General features: G+C 43.3%; 1 protein-coding gene across 2 annotated transcripts in view; it reads left to right on the top strand.

Annotated features, from left to right (window-relative positions):
* Positions 1 to 9211, top strand: part of LOC136863834 (dynamin-binding protein) — a 446212-nt gene that overhangs the window by 57917 nt on the left and 379084 nt on the right. The gene's annotated exons all lie outside the window — the stretch shown is intronic.

Below are 9211 nucleotides of genomic sequence, written 5' to 3'. Positions count from 1 at the left end.
ATTCAAAGAGCAAAGTACGTAAGTTAAATGATGGTCTTTATCAAGGGTCTATATTAGCTCCTATTCTCTTCAGTTTGTACGTACATGATTTACCAGAAACCAAGTACAGGGAATTGATTTTTGCTGATGACATTGGCTTGGTCTGTCAAGATCAAAGTTCCTCTGAAGCAGAAACAACACACACCGGACCTGAAGCAGCGGGACAGTTATTTCCAATGATCCTATCTCCGACTTAACCCTCAAGAAACAGTTGTATCTACATTCCACCTCTGCAACAGACATGCAGATTGTACGCCAACAATCAAATTCCCTCCAACATTGCAGGACACCTAAATACCTAGAAGTAACGCTGGACATACAGGACGCACATTTCTCTGCGCTGATTTTCTTACCATACTATTTAATTTTCTTGTTCAGTGCATCAAGTACTTCTTGTACAACTTTCCTGTTCAATCCCCAGACCACAATCATCATCATCATCATTATATTCATCATTTTCCATTTTCCAGCTAACACCAGGTGGAGACAAGTATGGTTCCTCTTCACTTCGTCCTGTTCTTCCACCATTTCTCATCCAATACTGTGTTCCAGTCCAAGTTCCGTTATCCTATGCTCTATTTCACAGAGTCCATCCATCACAGTTTTGGTCCCCCTCATCCTCTCTTCCCTGTCGCCTGTCTTTCCAGTGCTAGTCTTGGCAGTCTTTCTTCTTTCATCTGTTTGACATGTCCAAACCACCTCAGTCTGTTCTTTTCCAGTTTTTCATTTAGTTTTTGCACATTTAGCTCTTTTCGTATGTCTTCATGTGTCACTCTATCCCTCCTTGTCTTCTGTACCATACACCTTAGGAATTTACTCTCATCTCTCTGAGTCATTGCCCAGGTTTGCTGCATATATTATTATTATAGGTAAGTAATATCCCTTGTACATTATTTCTCTAGCCTTCATTGGTTCATATTTATTCCATAATAATTTTCATACCCGGTGGTAGAAGGCACTCCCGAGTTGTATCCCTGTACTAATTTCCATATCCAACCTTCCATTTTCTGTTAGTTCACTTCTCATGTATTTGAAGTGTTCTACTATTTCCAGTTCCTTGTCTCCAATTTTGATAGTTCCTTTTCCTTCTTTACTTCCTCTACTCATCACCATTGTCTTGCTCTCCACATTGATCCTCGATCCCCATTGTTCAGTCCTTCTATTCAGTACATTCAGCTGTTGTTATACCTCCTCATCTTCTCCCCAGATCACATCATCATCTGCAGACGTCATTACTTTCATTCTTTCCCATCTATAATCTTCCCTTGCTGCCTTTACTATGTCATCCACCACCATTGTGAATAGTAAAGATGACAGTGCCACAATACCACAATGTCATCTGCAAATTGTAGTAACTTCATCTCCCTATTCCAATGTGCTTTCTCTGCCTCCTTTACAGTTTCATCCATAACCATTAATGACAAAAGAGGTGACAGCACACTCCTCATGTCTTAATCCAGTTTGATTTCTAAACCATTCCGTCTCTCCAACCAGAGTCTGTACGCTGCTGATGTAGTTGTTGTAGATTGCTTGCACCAATTCCACAATTTGTGTACCCAGTCTCTTTTTGACCATGGTTTCCCAAACCTTCTCCCAGGGAACACTATTGTATGCCTTTGTTAGATGTATGAATGTCATGACCAGATACTTTCCATATTCCCAATTCTTTTCCATTAATTGCCTCATGCTGAATATTGCGTCCACTGTAGATTTAGGGGCCGATGACCTAGATGTTAGGCCCTTTTAAACAACAAGCATCATCATCATCATCACTGTAGATTTTCCACTTCTAAAGCTGTACTGTTCCTCTTGCAACTCTCTTCCTACCTTTCTTCTCATTCTTCTCACTAATATCCTTTCCAGTATTTTTGCCACTTGTGATAAGGGTGTGATTCCTTTATACGTATCACACACCTTTGTGTCTCCCTCTTTAAAAACTGGTATTAATATTCCCTCTCCCCAGTTGTCTGGCACATGTTTCTGCTTCAGTATGCTTTTTAGCAATCCGTACACTGATTTTAGTCCAACTGGTCCAGCACCCTTTATCATTTCCATACTAATTTCATTCACTCTTCGTGCCTTCCCCATTTTCATTTTACAGATTACTAATTCCACCTCTAAAATTTGTTATATCTTCTAATATTGAGTCATCACACCATATTACTACCATCTCCTCCACACTATTTTTCCATTGTATCTTGACTTCGGTAATTAGCTGTAATGATTAATACAGCTTGTCCCTCATGACATGTCCTAGGTATTGCGTTTTCCTTTATTTTATACCAAGTCTCAGTTCTTTTTGCTTTTTCATCCGATGAAGGAACTTGACATTTGGAATTTTCAATATCCAAGGTATGCGCAAGAGATGATGATAGGCCCCAATACGTTTTTCATTGCGTGGATTGAGGGTCCATCTGCATAGGATAATACAGAATATGTAGCAACGGATCATGTAGATTTGTAAGTGCAGACTGAGATCTGACCCTACAAAGAATTTCTTCATGGTAATGAATTGTTTCCTGGCCTGCTCAATTTTATATTTCATCTCTCGTTTGGAATCACACTGGTCATTCAGCATGATGCCTGCCCAAGTGTTTGAAGGAGGATACTTGCTCAACTACCGTATATTACCTTTTACTGTATTGTGAGATTTGCTTGTGTTATCTGTTTAGAGAACACCATCATTTTTACTTTGAAAGGATTAACGTATAAGCCAAACTCTTCACTATGCTGAACTAAACAATTTATCATGCATTGAGTGGCTAATACATAAATCTGAAAACTAACTCCATAGTTGGATATTGTTAAGTGCCAGCCCCTTGGTGACCTCTTATGTACTTCCAGGAAGGGGCTAGTGACTCTCATGACCTGGGATCTCCCAGCCAGCTTGTGGGGTGGGGTCAGTCTATCCATGTATTGTTCTCATCTGCCGGCTTACCTGCGAGTTTCTTGGAGATTGTTCTGCTTCTAGCCACCTCGCAAAAATTCTGGCTCAAATCACCCAAGCTATTAAAAGGGAGGCTAGCCGTTGACAGTCATCAGAGTTGGGCTCCGAGGTGGAGCTACGGTCAGAGTTGGGCTCCGTGGTGGAGCTACAGTCAGAGTTGGGCTCCGTGGTCGAGCCTTTATCGGTGCTGGACTCGGGGTCAGTGTTGGACCTTGTGGTGAAGTCAATGAGAGACTTAGTGTGTTAGAGTTCGGTGGCTGGGCTGGGGGTGACAGAGGTGTTGGCTGTCGCTAATGTCCCACCGAGGTCTGAACCAGGAGCTATGGTTGTGGTGTCAGAGATTCCAGTGAGTAGGTTGGGCTGGAGACAACAGAATGGAAGACGTGTACTACCTGTGAGTACTGTGTGTTTGTGTATTTCTGTGGACTGAGGATCGCCATGAGTCGGCGAGGGGAGTCCCTGTTGTGAGTGCGAGGGTAAATGGACCTGTGTTAATATTTGCTCTGGTCGAATACTGTTGAGCTGTTGCTGTTTGGTTGTTCACTGCATGTGAATATGTGAATTACTGGACTTTCTCTGGATTTGAACCAACGAACGGTCATCGTGTGTTGAGTGGCCCGTAGTCCTGTGTTCAGACCCAGCAGTACACATACAGCTGCTGTATGAGGTGAATGGACTTGGGGAAGTGAAAGTAAGGATTAACCGTCCGCAGGTATAGCAATGGGCTGGACCATCTGCTGTGCTGTAAGGAAGAGGGACTTGTAAATAGACAGTAATGAGTAAGTGTGGCCTTCATAGCTGGATAGGCGTGTGTGTATGTGCATTTGTTGGGTCATTCTGAAAGTTCATTCAGAAATAAATTATGAGTAATGCAACAGACAAAGTTTTATTCGTAACAAATTGGTGTCAGAAATTGGAATAGACCCCGTGTGTGATACATCATTGTAATCCATGTAAAGCAGCGGACCAGAGACCGCAGGTTTCAACCTCCATGGGGAACATTCCAGAACATCGGTGAATGCACACTCATGTAAATATTTTTTTCATCTTGTGTTAATTACTGCGTGCCAGTTGAGACCAGAGGCCACATGAAAATGGAGGCTCAGTTTAATGCGCTCTTGATATGATGATGAAGATGGAGAAAAGGATGGAAGAAAATCAAAAGAAGATGGAAGACAGTCGAAAGGAGATAGAAGAAGGCCAGAAAATGATGTTGGAGAATTTGGATGCAGGCTATAGGAGGATGGAAGAAAGCCAGAAGATGATAGTACAAAGCTGGGAGAGGTGGATAAAGGAGGTGAAGGACGGCCAGAAGAAAACGGAATACAGCCAGAAGAAGACAGAAGACAACCAGATGAAAAAAAAAAAGGAAGATGGCCAGGAAAAGACGGAGAATGACCCGAAGAAGATGGAAGACCGACAGGAGGAGATGGAAGGTGGCCGAAAGATGACTGAAGACAATCAGAATAAAATGGAGAATTGCCGGATGAATTCGTAAGACCTCCAGGGGAAGATAGAAGATGATCAGAAGAAGATGGAAGGCAGCCCGAAAAAGATGGATGACGATCAAAGACGGAAGATGGACAGAAGGAGGCAATAGTCGGCCAAAAGATGCTGGCAGACGGCTGAAAGAAGACTGAAGACAGCCAGGAGAAATCAGAAGACCACCAGGAGGAGATGGAAGATGGCTAGAAGATGATGTTTGACGGACAGAGAAATTTTACATGTAACCAATCTCATGATTAGACCCGTATTTATTTGCTATAATATGCTTACAATATTGTGATTTTTTATATCCCACGTTTTCAATACAATTGGTTTTATGTTGTTAGATCATAATGCTACAACACTGTTTTATAGGGACATGTTTCGCTTGAATTTCAAGCATCCTCAGCCTATATAATCATCTGACAATTAAGACCTGTCGTATTTGATTAGTTTTGACAAATTTGTGCTTAATTATAATTCTAACAATAAAGTAATAAAATATATAAACATAGGAATTTATGAACACATTAATAGTTTAACAATATGAATGACTATTCTAAAATTGGAATAACCGTTAATTCTAAAGATATTGACATCCAAAACACAGTGTCTTCTGGGGCTTCTGATAAGTTCACCTGCATACACCCCAGCGTCAGTGGGTAGGGTCTGACACATCCCACTCTGATGAGTCTAGTGTCGGACCTAAGACGAAACACTGGTTAATAGAGCAAACGCCTGAAAAGCCTTACATCTGATCTGTTTTTGACACTGTACCTTGCCAAGAAGACTTTAAGTTCTGTTCCAGAAGGGAGGCTGAGCACGAAGTTTCCTGCCGAGTAGTCACCATAGGGTTTGTAGGAAACTGGAACTGTGATGCCTGGATGGAAACTCAGAGGGACAGGGATCGTCGCCTTCCCCTGGTTCCCCTGGCTTACCAGTCCGCAGTGCATGAGGCAGCGGTATCTACTCCAGTAAGGACGCCGTGTGAAAGAGAGCTGCGCCTTCCTATGGATTTAGGGTTCGGCCAGCTGAGGACCATCCTATCCCAAACAATGGGTACTGCCTGGATCTGACAAGGAGGCCGGAGGATGTGGGCGCCGCTGTCAAGGAGAGTTCGAGCATAGAGAGTGACCGGGTGAAGGTGCATCAACGAGCAGACACCACGGGAATTCACGAGGACGACCTAGGATGGCTGTATAATCCCGTAAGGAAGAAATGCTTGTCTTTCAAGCTCCATAGGATGTGGAAAAGCCCTTACCACGTACTGAGAGGAATAAACAATGTCAGCTACCGAGTACGACGGCAGCCAAGGTGCAAGATGAAGGTGGTACATATAGACCAACGGGTGCTGTACCGAAGAACAGCTGAGAAGGTAACTGATCGGGGTGATCAGCTCCCGAAGGGGGGCAATGTTACATGTCAGCCCCATTGTAACCCCTTTCGGTACTTCCAGGAAGGTGCCAGTGACTCACACGACCTGGGATCTCCCAGCCAGCTTGTGGAGTGGGGCCGGCCTTTCTGTGTATTGTTCTTGTCGGCCGGCTTACCTGTGCGTTTCTTGGAGTTTCAATGGAATGTTCTGCCTCTAGCCACCTCGAAAATTCTGGCTCAAATCACCTGAGCTATAAAAAAGGAGGCTAGCCGCGGACAGTCGGTCAGAGTTGGTCTCCGTGGTGGAGCCATTATCGACGTTGGACTTGGGGTCAGTGTTGGACTTCGTGGTGTAGTCATTGAGAGACTCAGTGTTCGATGGCTGTCTGAGAGTGACAGAGGTGTTGGCTGTCACTGATGTCCCACCAAGGTCTGAACCAGGAGCTATGGTTGTGGTGTCAGAGATTCCAGTGAGTAGGTTGGGCTGGAGACAACGGAACGTAAGATGTGTACTGCCTGTGAGTACTGTGTGTTTTTGTATTTCTGTGGACTGAGGATTACCGTGAGTCAGCGAGGGGAGCCGCTATTGCGAGTGTGAGGGTAAATTGACCTGTGTTAATATTCGCTGTTGTTAAATACTGTTGAGCTATTGCTCTTTGGTTGTTCACTGCATGTGAATATGTGAATTACTGGACTGTCTCTGGAGTCGAACTAATGAACAGTCATCGTGTGTTGAGTGGCCCGTAGTCCTGTGTTCAGACCCAGTGGTACACACACAGCTGCTGTATGAGGTGGCTGGACTTGAAGTGAAAGTGAGGATTAACCGTCCGCATGTATAGCAACGGTCTGGACCTCCTGCTGTGCCGTTAGGAAGAGGAGGTACTTGTAAATATACAGTAATTAGTAAGTGTGGCCATTCATAGCTGGATAGACTTGTGTGCGTGTGCGTGTGCGCGTGCATGCGTGTGTGCGTGCGCATGTGATTCTGGGTCATCCTGAAATAAATTATGAGTAATAAAACAGGCGGAGTTTAATTTGTAACATTATAATAAAACCTTAAATCATGCATTTCCAAGTCCATTTGTAGACAACAGTCTTACGTGTGCAGCACTCGTAGAAAAAGGGATACCTTCCCCATATATATATTCCGCATGAGAGTTAAAAGTAAGGGGTCGGCGGATGCAGAGTAGGTTTTGGCCTACAGGTAGCCACGGCTCTACTGTCTCTTTGCCTTTTTATTCGGGAAATGGACAGAGGCTGGTCCCCACTGTCGGCTGTCCTGAGAATGGTTTTCCGTGGTTTTCCATTCTCTTGTACTAAGACAAATGCCGGGACAGTTCCTAGTATAGGCCACGGCCGCTAACCCTCTCAACTTCTCCGAGCATCTCCTTCACCGTTACAAATCTCCTGCTGTGAGAGATGACATTACCATCTAGGCCTGCTGTCGCCTTCAGGGACAGAATGGGAACTTGTTTAGGTAGGTAGATAGATCGATAGATAGATGGATTGATAGACAAGAGCAAGGCAGGATTGGAGCTGGTTCCACACAAAGTCCAGTGGGCAAAGTTTCAAGTATCCCTTTAATTCACCTCATGTTGAAGTCTATAATTATAGGTCCCAGATGTATGGGATATTAGCTGGTGAGGACCACCCTCCAACCACACCGATGATGAAAATTGGACTGATTTGATTGGTCGGTTGCACCAGGTTGAACACAGACGGAAACTTACACATTCTGAAACCTTGTGGAAGGTGTGACATCACTGGTGATGAGGACGATTGAAACATGCGGTGACTCTGTGCTCAGTCTGCGAATCGCCTCTGCGGAAGATGGTCAGGTAGGCGAGTGATGAGTTTGCGTGGTGCTGCGCCGATGAAGATTTTGCAAGGTAGGATGCAATTGTTACATTCCATTGAGCAGAGTGGAAGGTAGCTTTGTCTTTAGTACCATAGATAAGCTTAATGTTTTCGGTTTCCATCCAGTCTGAAAGTCGTTCTCCATTTTTGTCATTCTTTTATCCCCTGGAGTATGATGCCTATTGAAGTCCCGTACAATAACAGTTGGATGTTGTTTGATTGGAAAATGGTGGAGTTGGCCATTTGATACCAGGTTTGTAATGATTGACTATCATTATATTACCACTCTTGATTGTGATGGAGGAGAATACATCATTATTAGAACTAGGAAGCTGTCACTTGATAATAGCAGATGTTATTCCTTACATAAGTAGCTAACCCATATTTTGAGTGGTTAAGAGTGGTTGTCAGGTTAAATCCCAGGATTTTCCCTCTTGTTTGCTACTGGATGTCATCTGCTACATGGGTTTCCTGAAGTGCAGTAACATCAAATGAATGTCCCTTCAAAGATTTGGCTAAGTATTTTCATTTTAACCTCAATACCATCAAAGTTATTTGATAGATTAGTAGTGATGGTCCAATATTTCGAACAGGTGGGTCCTGGGAAGAACCTCTTTGTGTATTTCTGTTTCTTCTTACTCTCTGACTGAAAGGTTTATTCACACAGTTCAGTCCCATCTTAGTGTTGTCACCCATTTAGCATCACCAAGGGGTCACATACAACTGAAGGTATAGTACGGATGTAGGCTACTGATGACAGTCCAGCAGTACTGCCATCCAGCTCCAATCATCGTAATTTATAATCTTCATGTTCCATGTTGATGATTTCCTAATTTCAATAACAGGCCTTTTAGGAATGTTCCAGTGTTGATTAGGTGGAACATCCCTGTAAGGCCTGTTATTAGAATCAGATCCAATCAGTCACTTGACACTCCAACACAACTCTCATTCACAGTGGAATTGTATTTATATCTCAGGTAATGAAGTAAGGAAACTTTGTGATGTGGCTAGAGATCATTTCCCATTTCAGAAGGCCCATGGTGAAACCAGATAAAAGCACAATGCAAGGAAAGGCCAGGTATGTCCTCCAGGCTGGCTAGGATGTCCCCAGTCTGACACACTAATTCCTTTGCAAGAAGTCCGCTTCATTTCCTGTATCAAGTTTTATTTACATTATATCAATAAAAGTAAATTTCCACCTGATTGATAATGCCTGTTATTGAAATCAGCTCCGGTCAGTCACTTGACACTCCGACACAACAACGCTCATTCACAGTGGCCTTGTATTTACAGTATATCTCAGGTGATGAAGTACAGGAAACTTTGCAATGCAGCTAGAGATCGTTTCCCATTTCAGAAGGCCCATGGTGAAACCAGTGCTAGTGCTATCACCCATTATACTGTGATGACAAAAATGAGCAAAAACTATGTCCTACTTTTTTTGGTGGTAAATAAATTACTTTGTTGGACCAATTTCAAGCGATTCTGATTGGCCATCCTTAGTAAATC

This window comes from Anabrus simplex, chromosome 2, assembly GCF_040414725.1.
Source record: "Anabrus simplex isolate iqAnaSimp1 chromosome 2, ASM4041472v1, whole genome shotgun sequence".
Taxonomy (NCBI): Eukaryota; Metazoa; Arthropoda; class Insecta; order Orthoptera; family Tettigoniidae; genus Anabrus; species Anabrus simplex.
The sequence above is the reverse complement of the archived record's forward strand: the minus strand, read 5'-3'. Positions and strand labels throughout refer to the sequence as shown.